Source organism: Corythoichthys intestinalis, chromosome 2 (genome assembly GCF_030265065.1).
Source record: "Corythoichthys intestinalis isolate RoL2023-P3 chromosome 2, ASM3026506v1, whole genome shotgun sequence".
Classification (NCBI taxonomy): domain Eukaryota; kingdom Metazoa; phylum Chordata; class Actinopteri; order Syngnathiformes; family Syngnathidae; genus Corythoichthys; species Corythoichthys intestinalis.
In genome coordinates, this window is record NC_080396.1 from 75,572,880 (window position 1) to 75,587,781 (window position 14,902).

Genomic DNA, 14,902 nt, shown 5'->3' on the forward strand with positions numbered 1-14,902 from the left:
GGCCATGCTTGTACCTAACAATAGATAGTAACGAACGTCCGTTGTTGGCAGGACTCGAACCTGTGAGGGGAGACCTCAAAGGATTTGTAGTTCACCGCCTTAACCACTCGGCCACAAAAACTGCCAGTGGGGTGTGGAATGCTAATCTTAGTATTCAATAATAACCCCATTGAAGGAGTAGGTATGATTTTGGGTTCCAGAAAACAAGCCTGGCAGTCAAGAACGCCTTAAACACTCAGCCGCAACTACTGGGTTCCTGAGAACAAGCCTTGCAGGACAGATTGAAAAAGGATTTGATGTCAATTGGCATAAGACAAGGAATTATGCTAACAATAGCAGCCATGCTTGTACCTAACAATAGATAGCAACGAACGTCCGTTGTTGGCAGGACTCGAACCTGCGAGGAGAGACCCCAATGGATTTCTAATCCATCGCCTTAACCACTTGGCCACAACAACTGCCACTATTGCGTGGAATGCTAATCTTAGCATTCAAAAATAAACCCATTGAAGGAATAGGTATGATTTTCGGTTCCAGAAAACAAGCCTTGCAGTCAAGAATGCCTTTACCGCTCAGCCACAACTACCGGGTTCCCGAGAACAAGCCTTGCACGACAGATTGAAGAAGGATTTGATGTCAATTGGCATGAGACAACTAATTATGCTAACAATAGCAGCCATACTTGTACCTAACAACAGATAGTAACGAACGTCCGTTGTTGGCAGGACTCGAACCTGCGAGGGGAGACCCCAATGGATTTCTAATCCATCGCCTTAACCACTCGGCCACAACAACTGCCAGTGGTCTGTGGAATGTTAAACTTAGCATTCAATAATAAACCCATTGAAGGAATAGGTATGATTTTGGGTTCCAGAAAACAAGCCTTGCAGTCAAGAATGCCTTAACCGCTCAGCCACAACTACTGGGTTCCTGAGAACAAGCCTTGCAGGACAGATTGAAGAAAGATTTGATGTCAATTGGCAGAACACTAGTAATGATGCTAACATGAGCAGCCATGCTTGTACCTAACAATAGATAGCAACAAACGTCCGTTGTTGGCAGGACTCGAACCTGCGAGGGGAGACCCCAATGGATTTCTAATCCATCGCCTTAACCACTCGGCCACAACAACTGCCACTGTTGTGTGGAATGCTAATCATAGCATTCAAAAATAAACCCATTGAAGGAATAGGTATGATTTTCGGTTCCAGAAAACAAGCCTTGCAGTCAAGAATGCCTTAACCGCTCAGCCACAACTACCGGGTTCCCGAGAACAAGCCTTGCAGGACAGATTGAAGAAAGATTTGATGTCAATTGGCAGAACACTAGTAATGACGCTCACACGAGCAGCCATGCTTGTACCTAACAATAGATAGCAACGACTGTCCGTTGTTGGCAGGACTCCAACCTGTGAGGGGAGACTCCAATAGATTTGTAGTCTATCGCCTTTACTACTCGGCCACAACAACTGCCAGTGGTGTGTGGAATGTTAAACTTAGCATTCAATAATAAACCCATTGAAGGAATAGGTATGATTTTGGTTTCAGAAAACAAGCCTGGCAGTCAAGAATGCATTAACCACTCAGCCAAAACTACTGGGTTCCTGAGAACAAGCCTTGCAGGACAGATTGAAGAAAGATTTGATGTCAATTGGCAGAACACTAGTAATGACGCTCACACGAGCAGCCATGCTTGTACCTAACAATAGATAGTAACGAACGTCCGTTGTTGGCAGGACTCGAACCTGCGAGGGGAGACCCCAATGGATTTCAAGTCCATCGCCTTAACCACTCGGCCACAACAACTGCCAGGGGTCTGTGGAATGCTAATCTTAGCATTAAAAAATAAACCCATTGACGGAGTCGGTATGATTTTGGGTTCCAGAAAACAAGCCTGGCAGTCAAGAATGCATTAACCACTCAGCCAAAACTACTGGGTTCCTGAGAACAAGCCTTGCAGGACAGATTGAAGAAGGATTTGATGTCAATTGGGAGAACACAAGTAATGATGCTTACATTAGGAGCCATGCTTGTACCTAAAAATAGATAGCAATGAACGTCCGTTGTTGGCAGGACTCGAACCTGCGAGGGGAGACCCCAATGGATTTCTAATCCATCGCCTTAACCACTCGGCCACAACAACTGCCACTGTTGTGTGGCATGCTAATCTTAGCATTAAAAATAACCCCATTGAAGGCAGAGGCATGATTTTGAGTTCCAGATAACAAGCCTTGCAGTTAAGAACACCTTAACCGCTCGGTCACAACTACTGGGTTCCTGAGAACAAGCCTTGCAGGCAAGATTGAAGAAGGATTTGATGTCAGTTGGCAGAAGACAAGTAATAATGCTAACAGTAGTGGCCATGCTTGTACCTAACAATAGATAGTAACGAACGTCCGTTGTTGGCAGGACTCGAACCTGTGAGGGGAGACCTCAAAGGATTTGTAGTTCACCGCCTTAACCACTCGGCCACAAAAACTGCCAGTGGGGTGTGGAATGCTAATCTTAGTATTCAATAATAAACCTATTGAAGGAATAGGTATGATTTTGGTTTCAGAAAACAAGCCTGGCAGTGAAGAATGCATTAACCACTCAGCCAAAACTACTGGGTTCCTGAGAACAAGCCTTGCAGGACAGATTGAAGAAAGATTTGATGTCAATTGGCAGAACACTAGTAATGATGCTAACATGAGGAGCCATGCTTGTACCTAACAATAGATAGTAACGAACGTCCGTTGTTGGCAGGACTCGAACCTGCGAGGAGAGACCCCAATGGATTTCAAGTCCATCGCCTTAACCACTCGGCCACAACAACTGCCACTATTGTGTGGAATGCTAATCTTAGCATTCAAAAATAAACCCATTGAAGGAATAGGTATGATTTTCGGTTCCAGAAAACAAGCCTTGCAGTCAAGAATGCCTTAACCGCTCAGCCACAACTACCGGGTTCCCGAGAACAAGCCTTGCACGACAGATTGAAGAAGGATTTGATGTCAATTGGCATGAGACAAGTAATTATGCTAACAATAGCAGCCATACTTGTACCTAACAACAGATAGTAACGAACGTCCGTTGTTGGCAGGACTCGAACCTGCAAGGGGAGACCCCAATGGATTTCTAATCCATCGCCTTAACCACTCGGCCACAACAACTGCCACTGTTGTGTGGAATGCTAATCATAGCATTAAAAAATAACCCCATTGAAGGCAGAGGCATGATTTTGAGTTCCAGATAACAAGCCTTGCAGTTAAAAACACCTTAACCGCTCGGTCACAACTACTGGGTTCCTGAGAACAAGCCTTGCAGGACAGATTGAAGAAAGATTTGATGTCAATTGGCAGAACACTAGTAATGATGCTAACATGAGCAGCCATGCTTGTACCTAACAATAGATAGCAACGAACGTCCGTTGTTGGCAGGACTCGAACCTGCGAGGAGAGACCCCAATGGATTTCTAATCCATCGCCTTAACCACTCGGCCACAACAACTGCCACTATTGCGTGGAATGCTAATCTTAGCATTCAAAAATAAACCCATTGAAGGAATAGGTATGATTTTCGGTTCCAGAAAACAAGCCTTGCAGTCAAGAATGCCTTTACCGCTCAGCCACAACTACCGGGTTCCCGAGAACAAGCCTTGCACGACAGATTGAAGAAGGATTTGATGTCAATTGGCATGAGACAAGTAGTTATGCTAACAATAGCAGCCATACTTGTACCTAACAACAGATAGTAACGAACGTCCGTTGTTGGCAGGACTCGAACCTGCGAGGGGAGACCCCAATGGATTTCTAATCCATCGCCTTAACCACTCGGCCACAACAACTGCCAGTGGTCTGTGGAATGTTAAACTTAGCATTCAATAATAAACCCATTGAAGGAATAGGTATGATTTTGGGTTCCAGAAAACAAGCCTTGCAGTCAAGAATGCATTAACAACTCAGCCAAAACTACTGGGTTCCTGAGAACAAGCTTTGCACGACAGATTGAAGAAGGATTTGATGTCAATTAGCAGAACACTAGTAATGATGCTAACATTAGCAGCCATGCTTGTACCTAACAATAGATAGTAACGAACGTCCGTTGTTGGCAGGGCTTGAACCTGCGAGGGGAGACCCCAATCAATTTCAAGTCCATCGCCTTGACAACTCAGCCACAACAACTGCCACGGTTGTGTGGAATGCTAATCTTAGCATTTAAAAATAAACCCATTGAAAGAGTAGTTATGATTTTGGGTTCCAGAAAACAAGCCTTGCAGTCTAGAATGTCAACCGCTCAGCCACAACTACTGGGTTCCTGAGAGCAAGCCTTGCACGACAGATTGAAAAAGGATTTGATGTCAATTGGGAGAACACAAGTAATGATGCTTACATTAGGAGCCATGCTTGTACCTAAAAATAGATAGCAATGAACATCCGTTGTTGGCAGGGCTCGAACCTGCGAGGGGAGACCCCAATAGATTTCTAATCCATCGCCTTAACCACTCTGCCACAACAACTGCCACTGTTGTGTGGAATGCTAACCTTAGCATTAAAAAATAACCCCATTGAAGGCAGAGACATGATTTTGAATTCCAGATAACAAGCCTTGCAGTTAAGAACACCTTAACCGCTCGGTCACAACTACTGGGTTCCAGAAAACAAGCCTTGCAGGCAAGATTGAAGAAGGATTTGATGTCAGTTGGCAGAAGACAAGTAATAATGCTAACAGTAGTGGCCATGCTTGTACCTAACAATAGATAGTAACGAACGTCCGTTGTTGGCAGGACTCGAACCTGTGAGGGGAGACCTCAAAGGATTTGTAGTTCACCGCCTTAACCACTCCGCCACAAAAACTGCCAGTGGGGTGTGGAATGCTAATCTTAGTATTCAATAATAACCCCATTGAAGGAGTAGGTATGATTTTGGGTTCCAGAAAACAAGCCTGGCAGTCAAGAACGCCTTTAACACTCAGCCGCAACTACTGGGTTCCTGAGAACAAGCCTTGCAGGACAGATTGAAAAAGGATTTGATGTCAATTGGCATAAGACAAGTAATTATGCTAACAATAGCAGCCATGCTTGTACCTAACAATAGATAGCAACGACTGTCCGTTGTTGGCAGGACTCCAACCTGTGAGGGGAGACTCCAATAGATTTGTAGTCTATCGCCTTTACTACTCGGCCACAACAACTGCCAGTGGTGTGTGGAATGTTAAACTTAGCATTCAATAATAAACCCATTGAAGTAGTAGGTATGATTTTGGTTCCAGAAAACAAGCCTGGCAGTCAAGAATGCCTTAAACACTCAGCCGCAACTACTGGGTTCCTGAGAACAAGCCTTGCAGGACAGATTGAAAAAGGATTTGATGTCAATTGGCAGAACACTAGTAATGACGCTCACACGAGCAGCCATGCTTGTACCTAACAATAGTTAGTAACGAACGTCCGTTGTTGGCAGGACTCGAACCTGCGAGGGGAGACCCCAATGGATTTCAAGTCCATTGCCTTAACCACTCGGCCACAACAACTGCCAGTGGTCTGTGGAATGCTAATCTTAGCATTAAAAAATAAACCCATTGAAGGAGTAGTTATGATTTTGGTTTCCAGAAAACAAGCCTGGCAGTCAAGAATGTCTTAACCGCTCAGCCACAACTTCTGGGTTCCTGAGAACAAGCCTTGCAGGACAGATTGAAGAAGGATTTGATGTCAATTGGCAGAACACAAGTAATGATGCTAACATTAGCAGCCATGCTTGTACCTAACAATAGATAGCAACGACTGTCCGTTGTTGGCAGGACTCCAACCTGTGAGGGGAGACTCCAATAGATTTGTAGTCTATCGCCTTTACTACTCGGCCACAACAACTGCCAGTGGTGTGTTGGATGCTAAACTTAGCATTCAATAATAAACCCATTGAAGGAGTAGTTATGATTTTGGGTTCCAGAAAACAAGCCTTGCAGTCAAGAACACCTTAACCACTCAGCCACAACTACTGGGTTCCTGAGAACAAGCTTTGCACGACAGATTGAAGAAGGATTTGATGTCAATTGGCAGAACACTAGTAATGATGCTAACATTAGCAGCCATGCTTGTACCTAACAATAGATAGTAACGAACGTCCGTTGTTGGCAGGACTCGAACCTGCGAAGGGAGAGCCCAATCGATTTCAAGTCCATCACCTTAACCACTCAGCCACAAAAACTGCCACCACTGTGTGGAATGCTAATCTTAGTATTCAATAATAACCCCATTGAAGGAGTAGGTCTGATTTTGGGTTCCAGAAAACAAGCCTTGCAGTCAAGAATGCCTTAACCGCTCAGCCACAACTACTGGGTTCCCGAGAACAAGCCTTGCACGACAGATTGAAAAAGGATTTGATGTCAATTGGGAGAACACAAGTAATGATGCTTACATTAGGAGCCATGCTTGTACCTAAAAATAGATAGCAATGAACATCCGTTGTTGGCAGGACTCAAACCTGCGAGGGGAGACCCCAATGGATTTCTAATCCATCGCCTTAACCACTCGGCCACAACAACTGCCACTGTTGTGTGGAATGCTAATCATAGCATTAAAAAATAACCCCATTGAAGGCAGAGGCATGATTTTGAGTTCCAGATAACAAGCCTTGCAGTTAAAAACACCTTAACCGCTCGGTCACAACTACTGGGTTCCTGAGAACAAGCCTTGCAGGCAAGATTGAAGAAGGATTTGATGTCAGTTGGCAGAAGACAAGTAATAATGCTAACAGTAGTGGCCATGCTTGTACCTAACAATAGATAGTAACGAACGTCCGTTCTTGTCAGGACTCGAACCTGTGAGGGGAGACCTCAAAGGATTTGTAGTTCACCGCCTTAACCACTCGGCCACAAAAACTGCCAGTGGGGTGTGGAATGCTAATCTTAGTATTCAATAATAACCCCATTGAAGGAGTAGGTATGATTTTGGGTTCCAGAAAACAAGCCTGGCAGTCAAGAACGCCTTAAACACTCAGCCGCAACTACTGGGTTCCTGAGAACAAGCCTTGCAGGACAGATTGAAAAAGGATTTGATGTCAATTGGCATAAGACAAGTAATTATGCTAACAATAGCAGCCATGCTTGTACCTAACAATAGATAGCAACGAACGTCCGTTGTTGGCAGGACTCAAACCTGCGAGGAGAGACCCCAATGGATTTCTAATCCATCGCCTTAACCACTCGGCCACAACAACTGCCACTATTGTGTGGAATGCTAATCTTAGCATTCAAAAATAAACCCATTGAAGGAATAGGTATGATTTTCGGTTCCAGAAAACAAGCCTTGCAGTCAAGAATGCCTTTACCGCTCAGCCACAACTACCGGGTTCCCGAGAACAAGCCTTGCACGACAGATTGAAGAAGGATTTGATGTCAATTGGCATGAGACAAGTAATTATGCTAACAATAGCAGCCATACTTGTACCTAACAACAGATAGTAACGAACGTCCGTTGTTAGCAGGACTCGAACCTTCGAGGGGAGACCCCAATGGATTTCTAATCCATCGCCTTAACCACTCGGCCACAACAACTGCCAGTGGTCTGTGGAATGTTAAACTTAGCATTCAATAATAAACCCATTGAAGGAATAGGTATGATTTGCGGTTCCAGAAAACAAGCCTTGCAGTCAAGAATGCCTTAACCGCTCAGCCACAACTACTGGGTTCCTGAGAACAAGCCTTGCAGGACAGATTGAAGAAAGATTTGATGTCAATTGGCAGAACACTAGTAATGATGCTAACATGAGCAGCCATGCTTGTACCTAACAATAGATAGCAACGAACGTCCGTTATTGGCAGGACTCGAACCTGCGAGGGGAGACCCCAATGGATTTCAAGTCCATCGCCTTAACCACTCGGCCACATCAACTGCCAGTGGTCTGTGGAATGCTAATCTTAGCATTAAAAAATAAACCCATTGACGGAGTCGGTATGATTTTGGGTTCCAGAAAACAAGCCTGGCAGTCAAGAATGCATTAACAACTCAGCCAAAACTACTGGGTTCCTGAGAACAAGCTTTGCACGACAGATTGAAGAAGGATTTGATGTCAATTGGCAGAACACTAGTAATGATGCTAACATTAGCAGCCATGCTTGTACCTAACAAGAGATAGTAACGAACGTCCGTTGTTGGCAGGGCTTGAACCTGCGAGGGGAGACCCCAATCAATTTCAAGTTCATCGCCTTGACAACTCAGCCACAACAACTGCCACGGTTGTGTGGAATGCTAATCTTAGCATTTAAAAATAAACCCATTGAAAGAGTAGTTATGATTTTGGGTTCCAGAAAACAAGCCTTGCAGTCTAGAATGTCAACCGCTCAGCCACAACTACTGGGTTCCTGAGAGCAAGCCTTGCACGACAGATTGAAAAAGGATTTGATGTCAATTGGGAGAACACAAGTAATGATGCTTACATTAGGAGCCATGCTTGTACCTAAAAATAGATAGCAATGAACATCCGTTGTTGGCAGGGCTCGAACCTGCGAGGGGAGACCCCAATAGATTTCTAATCCATCGCCTTAACCACTCGGCCACAACAACTGCCACTGTTGTGTGGAATGCTAACCTTAGCATTAAAAAATAACCCCATTGAAGGCAGAGGCATGATTTTGAGTTCCAGATAACAAGCCTTGCAGTTAAGAACACCTTAACCGCTCGGTCACAACTACTGGGTTCCAGAAAACAAGCCTTGCAGGCAAGATTGAAGAAGGATTTGATGTCAGTTGGCAGAAGACAAGTAATAATGCTAACAGTAGTGGCCATGCTTGTACCTAACAATAGATAATAACGAACGTCCGTTGTTGGCAGGACTCGAACCTGTGAGGGGAGACCTCAAAGGATTTGTAGTTCACCGCCTTAACCACTCCGCCACAAAAACTGCCAGTGGGGTGTGGAATGCTAATCTTAGTATTCAATAATAACCCCATTGAAGGAGTAGGTATGATTTTGGGTTCCAGAAAACAAGCCTGGCAGTCAAGAACGCCTTTAACACTCAGCCGCAACTACTGGGTTCCTGAGAACAAGCCTTGCAGGACAGATTGAAAAAGGATTTGATGTCAATTGGCATAAGACAAGTAATTATGCTAACAATAGCAGCCATGCTTGTACCTAACAATAGATAGCAACGACTGTCCGTTGTTGGCAGGACTCCAACCTGTGAGGGGAGACTCCAATAGATTTGTAGTCTATCGCCTTTACTACTCGGCCACAACAACTGCCAGTGGTGTGTGGAATGTTAAACTTAGCATTCAATAATAAACCCATTGAAGTAGTAGGTATGATTTTGGTTCCAGAAAACAAGCCTGGCAGTCAAGAATGCCTTAAACACTCAGCCGCAACTACTGGGTTCCTGAGAACAAGCCTTGCAGGACAGATTGAAAAAGGATTTGATGTCAATTGGCAGAACACTAGTAATGACGCTCACACGAGCAGCCATGCTTGTACCTAACAATAGTTAGTAACGAACGTCCGTTGTTGGCAGGACTCGAACCTGCGAGGGGAGACCCCAATGGATTTCAAGTCCATTGCCTTAACCACTCGGCCACAACAACTGCCAGTGGTCTGTGGAATGCTAATCTTAGCATTAAAAAATAAACCCATTGAAGGAGTAGTTATGATTTTGGTTTCCAGAAAACAAGCCTGGCAGTCAAGAATGTCTTAACCGCTCAGCCACAACTTCTGGGTTCCTGAGAACAAGCCTTGCAGGACAGATTGAAGAAGGATTTGATGTCAATTGGCAGAACACAAGTAATGATGCTAACATTAGCAGCCATGCTTGTACCTAACAATAGATAGCAACGACTGTCCGTTGTTGGCAGGACTCCAACCTGTGAGGGGAGACTCCAATAGATTTGTAGTCTATCGCCTTTACTACTCGGCCACAACAACTGCCAGTGGTGTGTTGGATGCTAAACTTAGCATTCAATAATAAACCCATTGAAGGAGTAGTTATGATTTTGGGTTCCAGAAAACAAGCCTTGCAGTCAAGAACACCTTAACCACTCAGCCACAACTACTGGGTTCCTGAGAACAAGCTTTGCACGACAGATTGAAGAAGGATTTGATGTCAATTGGCAGAACACTAGTAATGATGCTAACATTAGCAGCCATGCTTGTACCTAACAATAGATAGTAACGAACGTCCGTTGTTGGCAGGACTCGAACCTGCGAAGGGAGACCCCAATCGATTTCAAGTCCATCACCTTAACCACTCAGCCACAAAAACTGCCACCACTGTGTGGAATACTAATCTTAGTATTCAATAATAACCCCATTGAAGGAGTAGGTCTGATTTTGGGTTCCAGAAAACAAGCCTTGCAGTCAAGAATGCCTTAACCGCTCAGCCACAACTACTGGGTTCCCGAGAACAAGCCTTGCACGACAGATTGAAAAAGGATTTGATGTCAATTGGGAGAACACAAGTAATGATGCTTACATTAGGAGCCATGCTTGTACCTAAAAATAGATAGCAATGAACATCCGTTGTTGGCAGGACTCGAACCTGCGAGGGGAGACCCCAATGGATTTCTAATCCATCGCCTTAACCACTCGGCCACAACAACTGCCACTGTTGTGTGGAATGCTAATCATAGCATTAAAAAATAACCCCATTGAAGGCAGAGGCATGATTTTGAGTTCCAGATAACAAGCCTTGCAGTTAAAAACACCTTAACCGCTCGGTCACAACTACTGGGTTCCTGAGAACAAGCCTTGCAGGCAAGATTGAAGAAGGATTTGATGTCAGTTGGCAGAAGACAAGTAATAATGCTAACAGTAGTGGCCATGCTTGTACCTAACAATAGATAGTAACGAACGTCCGTTCTTGTCAGGACTCGAACCTGTGAGGGGAGACCTCAAAGGATTTGTAGTTCACCGCCTTAACCACTCGGCCACAAAAACTGCCAGTGGGGTGTGGAATGCTAATCTTAGTATTCAATAATAACCCCATTGAAGGAGTAGGTATGATTTTGGGTTCCAGAAAACAAGCCTGGCAGTCAAGAACGCCTTAAACACTCAGCCGCAACTACTGGGTTCCTGAGAACAAGCCTTGCAGGACAGATTGAAAAAGGATTTGATGTCAATTGGCATAAGACAAGTAATTATGCTAACAATAGCAGCCATGCTTGTACCTAACAATAGATAGCAACGAACGTCCGTTGTTGGCAGGACTCAAACCTGCGAGGAGAGACCCCAATGGATTTCTAATCCATCGCCTTAACCACTCGGCCACAACAACTGCCACTATTGTGTGGAATGCTAATCTTAGCATTCAAAAATAAACCCATTGAAGGAATAGGTATGATTTTCGGTTCCAGAAAACAAGCCTTGCAGTCAAGAATGCCTTTACCGCTCAGCCACAACTACCGGGTTCCCGAGAACAAGCCTTGCACGACAGATTGAAGAAGGATTTGATGTCAATTGGCATGAGACAAGTAATTATGCTAACAATAGCAGCCATACTTGTACCTAACAACAGATAGTAACGAACGTCCGTTGTTAGCAGGACTCGAACCTTCGAGGGGAGACCCCAATGGATTTCTAATCCATCGCCTTAACCACTCGGCCACAACAACTGCCAGTGGTCTGTGGAATGTTAAACTTAGCATTCAATAATAAACCCATTGAAGGAATAGGTATGATTTGCGGTTCCAGAAAACAAGCCTTGCAGTCAAGAATGCCTTAACCGCTCAGCCACAACTACTGGGTTCCTGAGAACAAGCCTTGCAGGACAGATTGAAGAAAGATTTGATGTCAATTGGCAGAACACTAGTAATGATGCTAACATGAGCAGCCATGCTTGTACCTAACAATAGATAGCAACGAACGTCCGTTATTGGCAGGACTCGAACCTGCGAGGGGAGACCCCAATGGATTTCAAGTCCATCGCCTTAACCACTCGGCCACATCAACTGCCAGTGGTCTGTGGAATGCTAATCTTAGCATTAAAAAATAAACCCATTGACGGAGTCGGTATGATTTTGGGTTCCAGAAAACAAGCCTGGCAGTCAAGAATGCATTAACAACTCAGCCAAAACTACTGGGTTCCTGAGAACAAGCTTTGCACGACAGATTGAAGAAGGATTTGATGTCAATTGGCAGAACACTAGTAATGATGCTAACATTAGCAGCCATGCTTGTACCTAACAATAGATAGTAACGAACGTCCGTTGTTGGCAGGGCTTGAACCTGCGAGGGGAGACCCCAATCAATTTCAAGTTCATCGCCTTGACAACTCAGCCACAACAACTGCCACGGTTGTGTGGAATGCTAATCTTAGCATTTAAAAATAAACCCATTGAAAGAGTAGTTATGATTTTGGGTTCCAGAAAACAAGCCTTGCAGTCTAGAATGTCAACCGCTCAGCCACAACTACTGGGTTCCTGAGAGCAAGCCTTGCACGACAGATTGAAAAAGGATTTGATGTCAATTGGGAGAACACAAGTAATGATGCTTACATTAGGAGCCATGCTTGTACCTAAAAATAGATAGCAATGAACATCCGTTGTTGGCAGGGCTCGAACCTGCGAGGGGAGACCCCAATAGATTTCTAATCCATCGCCTTAACCACTCGGCCACAACAACTGCCACTGTTGTGTGGAATGCTAACCTTAGCATTAAAAAATAACCCCATTGAAGGCAGAGGCATGATTTTGAGTTCCAGATAACAAGCCTTGCAGTTAAGAACACCTTAACCGCTCGGTCACAACTACTGGGTTCCAGAAAACAAGCCTTGCAGGCAAGATTGAAGAAGGATTTGATGTCAGTTGGCAGAAGACAAGTAATAATGCTAACAGTAGTGGCCATGCTTGTACCTAACAATAGATAATAACGAACGTCCGTTGTTGGCAGGACTCGAACCTGTGAGGGGAGACCTCAAAGGATTTGTAGTTCACCGCCTTAACCACTCCGCCACAAAAACTGCCAGTGGGGTGTGGAATGCTAATCTTAGTATTCAATAATAACCCCATTGAAGGAGTAGGTATGATTTTGGGTTCCAGAAAACAAGCCTGGCAGTCAAGAACGCCTTTAACACTCAGCCGCAACTACTGGGTTCCTGAGAACAAGCCTTGCAGGACAGATTGAAAAAGGATTTGATGTCAATTGGCATAAGACAAGTAATTATGCTAACAATAGCAGCCATGCTTGTACCTAACAATAGATAGCAACGACTGTCCGTTGTTGGCAGGACTCCAACCTGTGAGGGGAGACTCCAATAGATTTGTAGTCTATCGCCTTTACTACTCGGCCACAACAACTGCCAGTGGTGTGTGGAATGTTAAACTTAGCATTCAATAATAAACCCATTGAAGTAGTAGGTATGATTTTGGTTCCAGAAAACAAGCCTGGCAGTCAAGAATGCCTTAAACACTCAGCCGCAACTACTGGGTTCCTGAGAACAAGCCTTGCAGGACAGATTGAAAAAGGATTTGATGTCAATTGGCAGAACACTAGTAATGACGCTCACACGAGCAGCCATGCTTGTACCTAACAATAGTTAGTAACGAACGTCCGTTGTTGGCAGGACTCGAACCTGCGAGGGGAGACCCCAATGGATTTCAAGTCCATTGCCTTAACCACTCGGCCACAACAACTGCCAGTGGTCTGTGGAATGCTAATCTTAGCATTAAAAAATAAACCCATTGAAGGAGTAGTTATGATTTTGGTTTCCAGAAAACAAGCCTGGCAGTCAAGAATGTCTTAACCGCTCAGCCACAACTTCTGGGTTCCTGAGAACAAGCCTTGCAGGACAGATTGAAGAAGGATTTGATGTCAATTGGCAGAACACAAGTAATGATGCTAACATTAGCAGCCATGCTTGTACCTAACAATAGATAGCAACGACTGTCCGTTGTTGGCAGGACTCCAACCTGTGAGGGGAGACTCCAATAGATTTTTAGTCTATCGCCTTTACTACTCGGCCACAACAACTGCCAGTGGTGTGTTGGATGCTAAACTTAGCATTCAATAATAAACCCATTGAAGGAGTAGTTATGATTTTGGGTTCCAGAAAACAAGCCTTGCAGTCAAGAACACCTTAACCACTCAGCCACAACTACTGGGTTCCTGAGAACAAGCTTTGCACGACAGATTGAAGAAGGATTTGATGTCAATTGGCAGAACACTAGTAATGATGCTAACATTAGCAGCCATGCTTGTACCTAACAATAGATAGTAACGAACGTCCGTTGTTGGCAGGACTCGAACCTGCGAAGGGAGACCCCAATCGATTTCAAGTCCATCACCTTAACCACTCAGCCACAAAAACTGCCACCACTGTGTGGAATGCTAATCTTAGTATTCAATAATAACCCCATTGAAGGAGTAGGTCTGATTTTGGGTTCCAGAAAACAAGCCTTGCAGTCAAGAATGCCTTAACCGCTCAGCCACAACTACTGGGTTCCCGAGAACAAGCCTTGCACGACAGATTGAAAAAGGATTTGATGTCAATTGGGAGAACACAAGTAATGATGCTTACATTAGGAGCCATGCTTGTACCTAAAAATAGATAGCAATGAACATCCGTTGTTGGCAGGACTCGAACCTGCGAGGGGAGACCCCAATGGATTTCTAATCCATCGCCTTAACCACTCGGCCACAACAACTGCCACTGTTGTGTGGAATGCTAATCATAGCATTAAAAAATAACCCCATTGAAGGCAGAGGCATGATTTTGAGTTGCAGATAACAAGCCTTGCAGTTAAAAACACCTTAACCGCTCGGTCACAACTACTGGGTTCCTGAGAACAAGCCTTGCAGGCAAGATTGAAGAAGGATTTGATGTCAGTTGGCAGAAGACAAGTAATAATGCTAACAGTAGTGGCCATGCTTGGACCTAACAATAGATAGTAACGAACGTCCGTTGTTGTCAGGACTCGAACCTGTGAGGGGAGACCTCAAAGGATTT

At 44.5% G+C, this 14,902-nt stretch overlaps 1 protein-coding gene and 14 non-coding genes across 17 annotated transcripts in view; all 15 read right to left on the minus strand.

The window, feature by feature from the left end:
• cfap74 (cilia and flagella associated protein 74) overlaps nucleotides 1-14,902 on the minus strand; it is a 344,912-nt gene that overhangs the window by 102,222 nt on the left and 227,788 nt on the right. The gene's annotated exons all lie outside the window — the stretch shown is intronic.
• trnas-aga (transfer RNA serine (anticodon AGA)) lies at nucleotides 714-795 on the minus strand. Its single transcript has one exon. It is a non-coding gene; the product is annotated as a tRNA-Ser (tRNA).
• On the minus strand, nucleotides 1,051-1,132 carry trnas-aga (transfer RNA serine (anticodon AGA)). The gene has a single exon. It is a non-coding gene; the product is annotated as a tRNA-Ser (tRNA).
• trnas-uga (transfer RNA serine (anticodon UGA)) lies at nucleotides 1,724-1,805 on the minus strand. Its single transcript has one exon. It is a non-coding gene; the product is annotated as a tRNA-Ser (tRNA).
• Nucleotides 2,061-2,142, minus strand: trnas-aga (transfer RNA serine (anticodon AGA)). Its single transcript has one exon. It is a non-coding gene; the product is annotated as a tRNA-Ser (tRNA).
• trnas-uga (transfer RNA serine (anticodon UGA)) lies at nucleotides 2,733-2,814 on the minus strand. Its single transcript has one exon. It is a non-coding gene; the product is annotated as a tRNA-Ser (tRNA).
• Nucleotides 3,070-3,151, minus strand: trnas-aga (transfer RNA serine (anticodon AGA)). The gene has a single exon. It is a non-coding gene; the product is annotated as a tRNA-Ser (tRNA).
• trnas-aga (transfer RNA serine (anticodon AGA)) lies at nucleotides 3,744-3,825 on the minus strand. The gene has a single exon. It is a non-coding gene; the product is annotated as a tRNA-Ser (tRNA).
• On the minus strand, nucleotides 5,426-5,507 carry trnas-uga (transfer RNA serine (anticodon UGA)). Its single transcript has one exon. It is a non-coding gene; the product is annotated as a tRNA-Ser (tRNA).
• trnas-uga (transfer RNA serine (anticodon UGA)) lies at nucleotides 7,785-7,866 on the minus strand. Its single transcript has one exon. It is a non-coding gene; the product is annotated as a tRNA-Ser (tRNA).
• On the minus strand, nucleotides 9,467-9,548 carry trnas-uga (transfer RNA serine (anticodon UGA)). Its single transcript has one exon. It is a non-coding gene; the product is annotated as a tRNA-Ser (tRNA).
• trnas-aga (transfer RNA serine (anticodon AGA)) lies at nucleotides 10,478-10,559 on the minus strand. The gene has a single exon. It is a non-coding gene; the product is annotated as a tRNA-Ser (tRNA).
• trnas-uga (transfer RNA serine (anticodon UGA)) lies at nucleotides 11,826-11,907 on the minus strand. The gene has a single exon. It is a non-coding gene; the product is annotated as a tRNA-Ser (tRNA).
• Nucleotides 13,508-13,589, minus strand: trnas-uga (transfer RNA serine (anticodon UGA)). The gene has a single exon. It is a non-coding gene; the product is annotated as a tRNA-Ser (tRNA).
• trnas-aga (transfer RNA serine (anticodon AGA)) lies at nucleotides 14,519-14,600 on the minus strand. Its single transcript has one exon. It is a non-coding gene; the product is annotated as a tRNA-Ser (tRNA).